Source organism: Jaculus jaculus, chromosome 5, assembly GCF_020740685.1.
Source record: "Jaculus jaculus isolate mJacJac1 chromosome 5, mJacJac1.mat.Y.cur, whole genome shotgun sequence".
NCBI classification, from domain to species: domain Eukaryota; kingdom Metazoa; phylum Chordata; class Mammalia; order Rodentia; family Dipodidae; genus Jaculus; species Jaculus jaculus.
The window spans coordinates 170556039-170569371 of NC_059106.1; the positions used below are offsets into that span (position 1 = coordinate 170556039).

Here is a 13333-nt window from a genome sequence, read left to right on the forward strand (position 1 = left end):
AAATTCTGCTCTCCCACAAACCAGAGACAATTTTAAACTGGAGATCCAGGAGATGGCCAGTAAGACAAAAAACAACAACAAAAAAAAAACCTATACTTAAAGAAATAATGACCAAAACTTGTTAAATTTTTGGTAAAAATTATGAGCCAATATACAGATAAGGAGGCCAATACTCATGATCCAGAACAAAACATAAAGAAAATTAAGCCTAAGCACACATACTTAATTACAAAAAAAAAAAGAAACATTAAAATCTACTTGTTAGCTGCTCTTGCTACAAAGCCAACAAAAAGGATAATTAGGTAAAAGGACGTGGGTTCATTTTTTGTCACTCTAGTAACTTTCTGCTATCTGTATGTATTCCATAATGCCATTTAATACTTTAAATAAACATATGCAATAGTATTTATTTAAAAAATTAAAAAACAGGGCTGGGGAGATGCCTCCGTGGGCAAGGCCTGTAAAGCCTAAGGACCCAGGTTCGAGTAAAGCCATATACACACAGTGGCGTGTTCATCTGGAGTTTGTTTGCAGTGGCTAGAGGTCCTGCAGTGCACATTTATTCTCTCTCTCTCAAATAAATAGTGTAAAACATAAAGAAATACTATGTATAGCCAGATGTGGTGGCACGCGCCTTTAATCCCAGCATTCAGGAGGCAGAGTTAGGACAATACCATGAGTTCAAGTCCAGCCTAAGACTACATAGTGAATTCCAAGTCAGCCTGGGCTAGAGCAAGACCCTACCTCAATATATATATGCGCACACACACACACACACACCCCTATAATATACAAATTATTTGGGGCTTGAGTGCTTAGTGGGTAAGGCACTTGCCTACAAAGCCACAGGGTCCAGGTTTGATTCCAAACTAGGACACATGTAAGTCAGATGCACAAGGTGACACATGCATCTAGAGTTCCTTTGCTATAGATGGAGGCCCAGGTGTGCCCATTCTCTCTGCCTCAAAAAAAAAAAAAAAATACACACACACAGCTTTCAACTGGAACATTAAAAATCTAAAACATGGGCTGAAGAAATAGCATAGCAGCCGGGCGTGGTGGCGCACGCCTTTAATCCCAGCACTCGGGAGGCAGAGGTAGGAGGATCACCATGAGTTTGAGGCCACCCTGAGACTACAGAGTTAATTCCAGGTCAGCCTGGACCAGAGTGAGACCCTACCTCGAAAAACCAAAAAAAAAGGAATAGCATAGCATTAGACATGCCTGCAAAGCCAAAGGACCCAGGTTTGATTCCCCAGGACCCACAAAAACCAAATGCCAAGGTAGCACATGTGTCCAGAGTTCATTTGCAGCAGCTAGAGGCCATAGCATACTGCTTCTTTCTCTATCCCGCTCAAGTAAATAAATACACAAATTTTAAAGTCCAGAATACAAAAGAAAAATATTAGAAGGAAACCTGTATTTATGAAAAGAAATGAAAAGCACTGGAAACAGAAAATACACTACTATAAAAACCTTTTCTCCTAGTTTTAAAGTTTATTTTCACAGAGCACTTAATGAAAAAAAATAATAATAGCAATGTGCTGTTGGTCTTCTAACAATGAAGTAAAATAGTTCGGCAAGTATAATCTCTAGGATGGCTGGTAGGAGAGTACAGGTGATCAAATTGACTGAACTCAACACAAAACAAAACAGAAAGAGAAAATATGGACCTAATGAAAATGTGAATAGAGCCAGGCACAGTGGCACATGCCTTTAATCCCAGCACTCAGGAGGCAGAGGTAGGAGGATCACCATGAGTTCAAGGCCACCCTGAGACTACATAGTGAATTCTAGGTCAGCCCAAGCTAGAGTGAGACCCCACCTAGAAAAAAAAAAAATAATGAGAATAGAAATTCAATAGCAAAATGACTGATTTATACCAAATCATCTCAAATAATCAAAGAAAATATAAATTTTCTAATCATCCTGATGAAAATACAAAGCTTTACAAACTGGGCAAAGAAATCAACCATGTTTAAAAGAAACTTTTAAATAAAACTACACAGGTCAAGAGAAAAAGGATTTGCTATACTAACTAATCAAAAGAATGATGGAATGACTTACATGCACATTAGAAAAGAAAAAGGTTTCAGAGAAAAGAACCTTAGCAAATGTAACTAAGGGTACTGCATAATAATAAGGGGGTCAGAACTCCAATCATGTTGCAGAATGCAAGTTAGAACCTGGGGCAAAGCCCTCTCCAGCTGGCCTCCCTGACCCATCTCCATGCAGGCCCACGCTCTGATACCGCATCTCTCAGAATCTTCTCTTCATGTCCCCTTGGATTCCCTACACGTAGATGTAGCCGAGGCACTAACTCTGTTCTCTTCTTGCCTTCTATAGCCAACGTTAAAACTGGGACATGGGCTCCTACTGCCCTCCACTGAGGATTGATACTCCAGACCTTCTCCGCCAGTTAGTCGGCCTGCTCTCCTGACCCTGCCCCCACCATCCCCTGCCCAACTGCCTTCTCCACTCCACCAATACTATGCCACCTTGAATCACTTCTGCCAGGGCACACACCCAGCTCCTCCCCACAACTTAACTGGACCATTAGGTTTTCAGGAAGGTCTCCCTTGACCCCCTTCGAGACAGCACCCTCACTCATTTTTCAGCAGTCTTTCTCTTCTAATCTATGTATCATGAGCTACTAAACTTTTCAGCTTTTCTTTGGTTTTTGGTCCCTCACCCTCATTAGAGATAAGCCCCACAGTGGCAAAGGTGGAATCTGTGTGTTATCACAAGCCACACCCAGAGCCTGAAAGAGGGCTTGTGAGAGGCAGGCCCTCGGCAGATGCTGGATGGGGGCATGCACAAATAGAGAAGGACAACCAGGTGAGTGCCAGCCCACAGGCCAGTCCTTGAGGGGCGGCACCCTGAAAGAAAAAAAGATGACTTTAGGGAAAAGTTCGCAGAGAAACCCAAGACATGTGGGTACTCTCTATGGGTATTCTCTCTTTTGCAAAAAATCACAGAATTAAAGAGTTTTTTTTAGATGAGAAGAAATAACACTGTTCCTACTATAATTCAGTTAACAGGATAATTCAATTAATCAGAAAGAAACATAATCAGAACACATTTGATGAATACCCACTGTCCAGGATTCAAGCAAATAAAGGCTTTATTGACACAACTAAGCCAACACAAGCAAGCCTGAACCAGGGTCTTAACCGGTGTAGGTTTGCAGACACATCCTGGACTGCATATGAACTATATGCTACTATGTGAAAGATAAACAAGTGAGAGCCAGGCATGGTGGCGCACGCCTTTAATCCCAACACTTGGGAGGCAAAGGTAGGAGGATCACCAAGAGTTTGAGGCCACCCTGAGACTACATAGTGAATTCCAGGTCAGAGTGAGCTAGAGTGAGACCCTACCTCAAAAAGCAAAAACAAAAAAACAAAACAAAAAGATAAACAAGTGAAATGTTACACCTGTTAGTGACTTGGACATGATACAAACAATAGTCACTGAGTTCCTCTCTGTAATTTTCCTACTTTTTTAGGCACATAGTTCTGTGGAATGCTGTGGTATTAAAACTAGCACAAGCTCACTCTTGGTTAGAGAATCTGCTTTTTACAGAAGGCAGTAAACAGCAGGGAGACTCAACACACATAAGAATGACAGCAAAAGAAAGCCGACTGCCTAGCACAAGTAAGTCATCTCTATCCCCTCTGCCAGGCTCCAAGAAATGCTAAGTATGAGGGTTACTCTCACAGTCGCCCCAAAACCTCTTCCAGGGAGAAGAGACTCGAAATGCATCAAAACAGAAAATCAGAGGCTGCTGAGAGCTCAACACAAAAGGAGACTTACTATATGCTCTCCACGGTGGAGGGAACATTGCAAGAAGAGGGGGCAGAAAGAATGTAGGAGCCACAGGGCGGCAACATGGAGTCTGAGGCAGTGTCTCCCCCCTCCCACACAGACTGACAAGTGTATTCCTGACACCACTAAGGTCCCATCCTAACCCCAAGTTTCCCCCCTGCCCTGGCCTCCCGAACCACATGCTAACATAAGCCCACACATGTGTTGTTTGCACCTGGGCGTGGCACAGCTGACCTGCTTGGGTTTTACTGTTCATGGCATGGTAGTCAGGGTCGTAGCTCCTCTGACACACAGAGTGGGCTTCTGGGGCTGCCCCACTGGAAGAGGATGAATGAGCAACACACAGGGGCAGACCAGCACAGTGAAGGCAGTGCCCAATGACTGCCCTGTGGTCCCTTTAAGACCACCATTTCCAAAGGGCCATGTTGATGACTTGCAGATACACTAGGAGTTGGACATACCTGGAAATGTGGTGCTTAGAAATCTGCTCATTGGTCTTATTTTAGCTAAATACATTTCCAGAGGCTGAGATTTTTATTGGTCTGAATGAGTGAATGAAGCAGGCCACAAAACTAGGCCGGCCACAGCAAAGATCTGACTTCAGGAGGGCAACCTTGGCTCTTGCTCCAGACCTAGGGGACAGAAATCTCTTTAGCTCACCTCCAATAGTTGAATGGAGTTCAGGAGTACTGACAAAAAGCAGGAGGAGGAGTGACTGAGACTTAAAAGTGTTTCTATTGGGGGAGGACAGGCAAGGATAATCTGACTCACCTCCCATCACAGATCCACCGTACAATTATCATTTCTGAATAATTAGCACTCTCGACGATTGTCTCAGCAGAGCAGAGAAGGAAGCAGTCAAGATGAGCTTGTTTACTCTGCTCCTCCAGCTCGAAATATAACACTGTGAGGGTAACGCACAGCTATGACGCAGCTGATGAGGTGGGTGGACGCAGACCCCATAGGCCTATCTGATCCGGGCCTGGCATCATCCTGTGTAGCTTCCCTCATTCAGACACTGAGACCTGAGAGATCCCTCCACATACAAGTTCAATGACTTCCATATACACCTGTCCATATCCAGAGGAGGAATACTGTGGGTCATATTTTCCTATTTGCAATAGATCCTAATTCAGATGAGTGTAGGCATAGATATGCATAACCAAGTTTCAATCTTTTTAGATTATACTGATGGAGTCTATTCATAATAAGCTTGCAGTAACTTATTAAAGGTCTTTGTTTCAATTTCAGTATGGAGACTTAAGATAACATTTTCAAAACTTCCTCACTTTAGTTTCTGAGTTTTCTGAGTAGGTCATTCTCATTACCAGACTCAAACACAGGGACTGTCTGATTTCTCATTAGCATTGTCTAAAATATAGTTACTGGACTTTCCAGACAAACTCCTCACCCAGTACCCCAAATGACAATGACTGACAGAATCAGCACTGCATAGTTCTGTCACAGAACCTCCCAGACCAGCCGACTTCATGCCCTGCAGAGACAGTAGACTGTATGCTCCGACCCTTTCTCCATGACAGCCATGGGCCCTACAGTTGAAGAATATATGCCTGCTCGCCATGTAGAGAAAAATACAATAAAAACATCTAAAGGCACCTTAATTCCCACATAGAAACACAGATGGCAACGCTGTGTGTCATCCTAAGTGCTTCCTCATTACCATATCTACCTGTTTTTAAAACAAATGACATCAACTATATGTTCTCTCAGAATAATACGGTATATTTATATCTGTAATACTTGTAGAAAATGTTCATATACTTGTTTTCAGCTTTTTAATGTATTCCAAGGTTCAAAATTACCTGGATTGCTTTATGCTTAGAAAGCATGTCTACATCTCAAAGACCAAATTAATACCCACATAATCCTTTTCTGGTAACAGAAACATACGAATGAATATGTGATGTGTGTTCACTGAGGAAAACTTAGAAGACTCAGAAAGGCGTGAGAGAGTAGCAGTTGCCTCCTCAGCTCTCGGAGATGGACACCACAGCTTTTGGCTGCATCTCCTAAGGCTTTAAAGCATGTATCTTCGTGCGCACAAGATGCTCATCAACAGACACCTTTACTTCATGGTGGACTGACTACTTTGACCTGTGTTACTGACTTACATGTCATTGTACTGGGTGTATTGATGTCATAAACAATTCTTACAACACTCACTACTGCCTAATATTCTACTGTGCTACAGAAGTACAATAATTGATTTACTTAAATCCTCTGTTGGGAAACTGTGAATTACTTAAAATAATGCTATAATGAACATCCTCTGCACATAAATTTAGTGTTTCTGAGTTTATTTCCTGAAGATAAATTCCTAAGAGTGGACTTTCCAAAGTCTATCAATATTTTCAAAGCTTCTCATACACACAGATAAAGAGCGCTCTGGAAACCTGATGACACCCTCAGGTCTCTGCTTCTTGGCCAATATGCAGTATTACAATTCCTCTCCAGATGTGAGGCAGTTAAAGAATGATGCCTGTGTACTGGCTTCATTTGTGAAGAGTGAGGCTTGGCTTCCATGCTTGTAAGTAGCTGGATTCCTATCAGGTATGCCTACTCAAAACCCGACAGGGATATGACTAGATAGAATCTACAAGACACACAAAGCACACAGAAAAAAAGAGGGAATCATTTATGGGCAAAAGTTCAATGAATGTAACTGAGTGCATTGTAGAGAAAAAAGTTCTACTATTCTCAAACTAGAATTATTTTTTTTTAATTTTTTTTTCATTTTTTTATTTATTTATCTGAGAGTGACAGACACAGAAAGACAGGTAGAGGGAGAGAGAGAAAATGGGCGCGCCAGGGCTTCCAGCCTCTGCAAAAGAACTCCAGACACGTGCGCCCCCTTGTGCATCTGGCTAACGTGGGACCTGGGGAACCGAGCCTCGAACCGGGGTCCTTAGGCTTCACAGGCAAGCGCTTAACCGCTAAGCCATCTCTCCAGCCCTAGAATTATTTTTTTATTAGCAAGTGAGTGAGAGAGAGACAGAGAGAGAGAATTGGTGCACCAGGGCCTCAGCCACTGCAACAGAACTTCAGACGCTTGCGCCACCTTTGTGAGACCTTACGCTTGCCTCACCTTTGTTTGTCTGGCTATCATGGGATCTGGAGAGAGGAACATGGGTCCTTAGGCTTCACAGGTAAGCACCTTAACCACTAAGCCATCTCTCCAGCCCTCAAATTATTTTTAAATTAACCTAAATGGTAATATTGGGGCAGGAGTGGAAATCACTGTAAACTTGGTGTATAAAGTACTATCTCCACTTCTCACCAAAGATGGTCTCCAGAATACTTATGGACAAGCCTGGGCCCAAGAGTTTAGATTCTAATACTACTCCTTATGGAGGGAAGAATGACTTCACCAGAAAGCAAGACACCCACAAAAACTGAAGGCAGCCTTCACAGCCATAAAGCTGCTGCTCAAAGGTAGCTTTGGCCGAGCTATCCTAGCACTCAAGAGAATTGTCACCATCTAATTTCAAATCTGAACCAGGAGCTCACACTGAACTCGAGGTCTAAATTCTCTCAGAAGGTGCAATCAAGTAGCCCAGTTAATCAGCTAACTGGTGTGACATATGCAGCCTGTTCCCTGCAGGTCTGAGGTGCAACAGTGTTGCAGTCAGGTTCACATTGCTGGCAGAAATCACTGGAACAAGAGCAGTTTGTGGGAAAAAAAAGGGGGGGTATTTTGGCTTACAGACTCAAGAGGAAGCTCCATAATTGCAGGGAAAATGATGGCATGAGCAGAGAGTGGATATCACTTCCTGGCTAACATCAGGTGGACAACAGCAACAGGAGAGTATGCCGAACAATGGCAATGGGAAACTGGCTATAACACCCATAAGTCTGCCCACAACAGCACAATGCCTCCAGGAGGGTTTAATTCCCAAGTTACTATCAGCTGGGAACCTAGCATTCCGAACACCTAAGTATATGGGGACACCTGAATCAAACCACTCAAGTTGCCTACACATCAAAGATAACAAGCAGCAGTAAGGACATCACAGTCCTACAAACGTAGTTTTAGATGTGACAGGGTATTATTAAAACTATAATGCAGATATTCTAAAGTCTAAATTCAGTCATAAGTTTTATGATCATTACTTTTCTACATGCTTTAACTGCTAATTTACTTAAGAGAATAATTCACTAGCAGGAATGAAAATTTATTTTAGATTAGTATGTGTATTTAAGTCTGAAAACACAAATAGCAGTATGTATTCTTCCAAGATAGAAACCTTTTCAAAATATTCATTTATTTGAGAAAGATAGAGAAAAAGGCAGGTAGAATGGATGCACCAGGGCCTCCAGCCACTGCAAACAAAATCCAGACACATGGGCCACTTTTGCATCCGGCTTACATGGGGACTAGGGAATCAAATGGATCAAACCTGGATCCTTAGGCTTCACAGGCAATGCCATAATTCCTAAACATCACTCCAGCCCCAGAAACCTCGTAAATGTTAAAGAGCTTTGCCATTTTCTCACTGTTCATTAACCAATCTGGAGGTGTCATGTCTTTGCTCACTTGGCTGTTACATATTATTACTTCCTCTTATCATTTGTCCTTACTCTCTGCTCCCAGGGTACAGCATTTTCTTGTCCTTTAGTCAGTCCCTCAGGTGTCTCATTCTCCCAGCAATAGACATTCTAGCTGCCCTTCCCCTCATCTATGGACACCCAAGAGCTGTCCTGTGCAAAGCAACTCTTCTCCACAGCCTCAGCCACAGGCCCAGACCCAATGCACAACCAACCTTGCTCACAGAAAGAAGATGTGCTTAGCTAAGCACAGCTGAGACACCACAGGATCTGCTGGTCCACCACAGACTTGGCCTGGGTATGCCTAACATAAGTGGACCTTCTCTCACAACTTAGTCTCCTTTCCAGGAGCTGGGACCCAGACTCTAGTGGCCCTGGATTCTGCAACTAGCGCCACATTGTCCCAACTTCTTCAGTTCCCTGGAATGTTCTGACATCAGAATCAGCAGTTCTGCACTGCTGTTCTTTCAAAATCTGCTGGCTACTCTTACAATTTATTTCCTTATGACATTTAAAAGCCATTAATCCATTTCCATAAAATATCCTATAGTGGTCACATTTTTTGAAAATATTTAAGTATAAACTACAACAGGTAGCTAACATTAGTAGGAGTGGCAGAATAATGAACACTGATAGTTCTCCTCCACGAAAACAAAGAGAACACCAGCAAAAATTATGCTAATTAACTTCTTTAAAACTCTGGAAATAAAGGGTTTCAGGAATCCCTTATTCAAGATAAAGAACTGGATCTTTGAAGAGCAGCACATTTTGTGGCATTTTAACTTACCCTACTCCCATCCCTTTCCCTAGCTCCACCAAGAGCTCAGGGTCAGCAGCCAGCAGCCAGCAGCCAGCAACAGGAGGGCAGAGCACAGGGTCGTCCACAGTAAAAAAAATACCTGCAGTTGAAAAATATAAAGAAGAATTTCAACTCAATAAGTAAAATTTCTACCTCAAAAAAACAAGGGAAAATTAATCCTAGTGTAAGCAAAAGGAATAGGAAATAGTAGAGCAAAAGTAAATGAGAAAAAAGAAAAACAAGACTACAAGTTGGTTCCTCAAAAAGGTCACCGACAACTGGGCATGGTGGCACAAAACTTTAATTCTGACATTTGGAAAGCAGGTAGGAGGATCGCCATGAGTTGGAGGCCACCCTGAGACTCCATAGTGAACTCCAGGTCAGCCTGGGCTACAGTGAGACCCTACCTCAAAAAAACAAAAATAGGGCTGGAGAGATGGCTTAGCGGTTAAGCGCTTGCCTGTGAAGCCTAAGGACCCCGGTTCGAGGCTCGGTTCCCCAGGTCCCACGTTAGCCAGATGCACAAGGGGGCGCACGCGTCTGGAGTTCGTTTGCAGAGGCTGGGAGCCCTGGCGCACCCATTCTCTCTCTCTCCCTCTATCTGTCTTTCTCTCTGTGTCTGTCGCTCTCAAATAAATAATAAAAAATTAAAAATAAAAAAATAATAAATAAATAAAAGATCACTGACAAACCTTTCCCTAGAGTGACAAAAAGAGAAGACTAAAATTATCAAAATCGGGGGGGGGGGGGAAACAAGAGGCTATTACTACTGAACTCACACAAATAAACAGGAGTCTGGGGAGATGCCTCAGTGGCTAAGTACCTGTGTCCTCCTCAAGAGTAAAGGGCTTGAGCGACCCTGAGACCACCCAAGTTCAGAACTCCAGACCCAATGTAAAGCAGCTGGGATCATGGCCATGGGCAGTTGGGACCCAGCTCCACACGGCAGCAGAAGGCAGGTAGGAGCCCCACAAACTTCACAATCAAGAAAAAGATTCTGGCTTAAAACAAGACCAAATGGAAGAGTGACAGAGCAAGACATCCAACTTTGTTCCACTCCAGCCACCAAAGGTGTGCAACCGCCGCTGTAGGCAAGTATCTGGGCACTGCATGGGACACACACACCACCACCCCCACACATAAGCAAAACTTTTAAAAAGAAAAAAAGGATTTTAAATAAACATAATAAATAATTTTTACCAACAAATATATGAAACAGATAAACAGGCAAGCATCTTGACTGCTGAGCCATCTCTCCAGTCCTAGATGAACAAATTCCTACAACCATGAACTATAAAAACTGACTCAAGGGCTGGAGAGACGGCTTATCAGTTAAGGCTCTTGCCTGTGAAACCTAAGAACCCATGTCCAACTCCCCAAATCCCACAAAAGCCAAATGCACAAGGTAACACATGTGTAAGGTTGTATGTGTGCACAGGTGGTACATGTATCGGGAGTTCATTCACAGTGGCTGGAGGCCCTGGTGTGCTAATTCTCTCTGCCACCACCAACCCCTGCCTGTTCTCTCTGATAAAAGGGGGGTGGTCTGTTGGGCTTGCCTAAAAAACTGACTCAAGAAAAAATAGAAAATGTGAAAACCTAAAACAAGTAAAAAGACAAGGACAGCAATTTTAGAAACAACCAAACAAAAAAGGCTTGCCCCAAGGAAAAGCCCAGAGCCAGGTGGCTTCACTGTTGACTTCTGCTAAATACTTAAAAAAAAAAAAAAAGAACACCATTCTTTCACTAACTCGTCCAAAAAAAAGAAAAAACAGATGAGAAAAGGCTATGTCCTGTTCCATTCTATGAGGCCAACAGTATCTTGGTAACAAAATCAGGTGAGACTTTACAAAAAAACTGCAGACCAACCAGTCATGAGCACACATCACAACAAAATTCTAGATCAAGTCTAGAAATATATTTTTTAAAGGAAGCCATAAACAAGTGACACTTATGCAAAGTTTTGTGTTTTATTTTAAATCCATGTGACAGGAGTAATTCTGTATGCCCATAATACCAGTATGGAAGAGGCAGGAGGATTTCCAGTTCAAAGCCAACCTGAGCTACATAGCCCTGTCTCTATAAACAAATGGCTAGGAATATAGCTCAGTGGTGGACCACTGGCTCAGCATAAGGCCCTGGGCTTGACAACTAGCACAGAAGTGCACACACAACAATATGTCATATTAGTGAAACAAGAGACAACACTTCCTTCATTTTCTACTTCACAAACTTTTGCTCTTTCCCTTTTTCTACTTTCTGTTAGCTTCTTAAAGTATTAACTTTCAGCCAGGTGTGGTGGCGCACGCCTTTAATCCCAGCACTCGGGAGGCAGAGGTAGGAGGATCGCCGTGAGTTCGAGGCAACCCTGAGACTCCATAGTGAATTCCAGGTCAGCCTGAGCTAGAGTGAGACCCTACCTCGAAAAACCAAAAAACCAAAAACAAAAACAAAAATTAACTTTCAACCTTTCTTTCTTTAAATATATAACTCTAAGTTAGGATATAAATTACCCTCCAAGTACTCCATATTCTACAAATCTTATTTACATTGCCAGAGTCATTTAACTCTCTATCATTCCATAGTAACTCACTGAATTTGAATGAATTTTCGCATTCTTCAAATGTCAGAGCAAGGGCTGGAGAGGCGGCCCTGTGGGTAGAGCCTTTGCTGTGCAGCATTAGTACCTGAGTCCGGGTCTCAAATCCTATGCAGAATGCCAGCCATGGTGGCATGTTACCGGTAATCCCAGCACTGAGGAGGAACAGACAGCTGGATCCCAGGGCTTGCTGGCTAGCTTATTTACCAGAATTGGTTGAGCTCAAGATTCAGAGAGAATGTCTCAAAAAAAAAAAAAAAAAAAAGGTGGGGAGTAACAGAGGAAGACATCCAACAATGACCTCTGACCTCTGCATGTGAACATACATGCATGCACACTCACATACACACAAATTTTAAAATATTCACTGATTTATTTGAGTGAGAAATGGATATACGAGGGCCTCCTGCCACAGCAAACATGATCTCCATGTGCATGTGCCACTTTCTGCCTCAAGCCTTAAACAGGTCCTGGGGAACCTATAAACCTAGCCATCTGGCTTTGTAAGCAAGTTTGAACCACTCAGCCATCTCTCCAGCTCCACAAAAAAAAAAAAAAACCTTAGAATAAATATCAAATACTTAAGTTGTCCTCCTTTGTGTTTTATTATTAGCTCTGGCTTAACTACTTTGGTCAGTAAACATGGTCTCAGAGAATTTGAGATTTACTTTATGATTAAATATTGCAGGAAGCTTTGGAGAATGATTCACATATTTCAGAGAATGTATGTATTCTCTATTGGCCCCAGTTTTTGTAAGCAAGAGACAGAGCCTGGTATATATGCCATTATAACCCTGTGTACTTTTATTATATGTGAATATGATCTAGTCCATATGATTGCAGATTTATCCATCTTTTCTTATAAGCCAATAAATTTTCCTCTAAGAGGTTTAGCTGTTATATACATACACTTTCCATCTGTTCTGAGGCTTTGTTACTAGATACAGTGTTGTACCACCTCATAACATTTTGGGCAGTGATGAACCACATATACCACAGTGGTCCTATCTGGTTATAGGGGAACTGAGCTAGGCATGTACGTGCAGCCCGTCTGGTAGGCAATGGAGCATGAAGCCTGAAGTGGAGGTCTATCTACAGAGAGCCACATGGTGTGAGGACAAAGAGGACAGGTGCACAAAGTCTTGGTGCCAAGCGAGGAGCACACCTGTGCTGGTCTGAATGTCAAATGCGCCCGCAGGCTCATGTGTTTGAATACTTAACTCCCAGGTGGTGTTTGCAAAAGCTGTGGAAACTTCATGAGGTAGAATCTTGCTAGAGGAAGCATGTCACTGGGCCCTGAGGCTGTATAGTCCAGTTCCACTTGCTGTTCTTTCTCTGTTGCCTGTGCTGCAACATGACACCATCCCCTGTCCCTGCCAGGTTTTCCTCTCCGTGATGGGCTCTCCCCTCTGGAACTGTAAGCCAAAATAATTTCTTACCTTCCCTAAGTTGCCTCTGGTCAGGTATGTCGTCCTAGCAATGAGAAACGAACTGATACAGCCTCCTCCTGGGTTAGAGCAGAGTGGCATGGAGGACAAGGT

General features: G+C 42.8%; 1 protein-coding gene across 9 annotated transcripts in view; it reads right to left on the reverse strand.

Moving 5' to 3' along the window:
- Positions 1 to 13333, reverse strand: part of Pcbp3 (poly(rC) binding protein 3) — a 210563-nt gene that overhangs the window by 142508 nt on the left and 54722 nt on the right. For all 9 annotated transcript variants that reach the window (XM_045149700.1, XM_045149699.1, XM_045149703.1 and 6 more), the window contains exon 2: positions 9182 to 9293. The gene's annotated coding sequence lies outside the window, so the exon portion shown is untranslated. The remainder of the gene's footprint in view (positions 1 to 9181; positions 9294 to 13333) is intronic.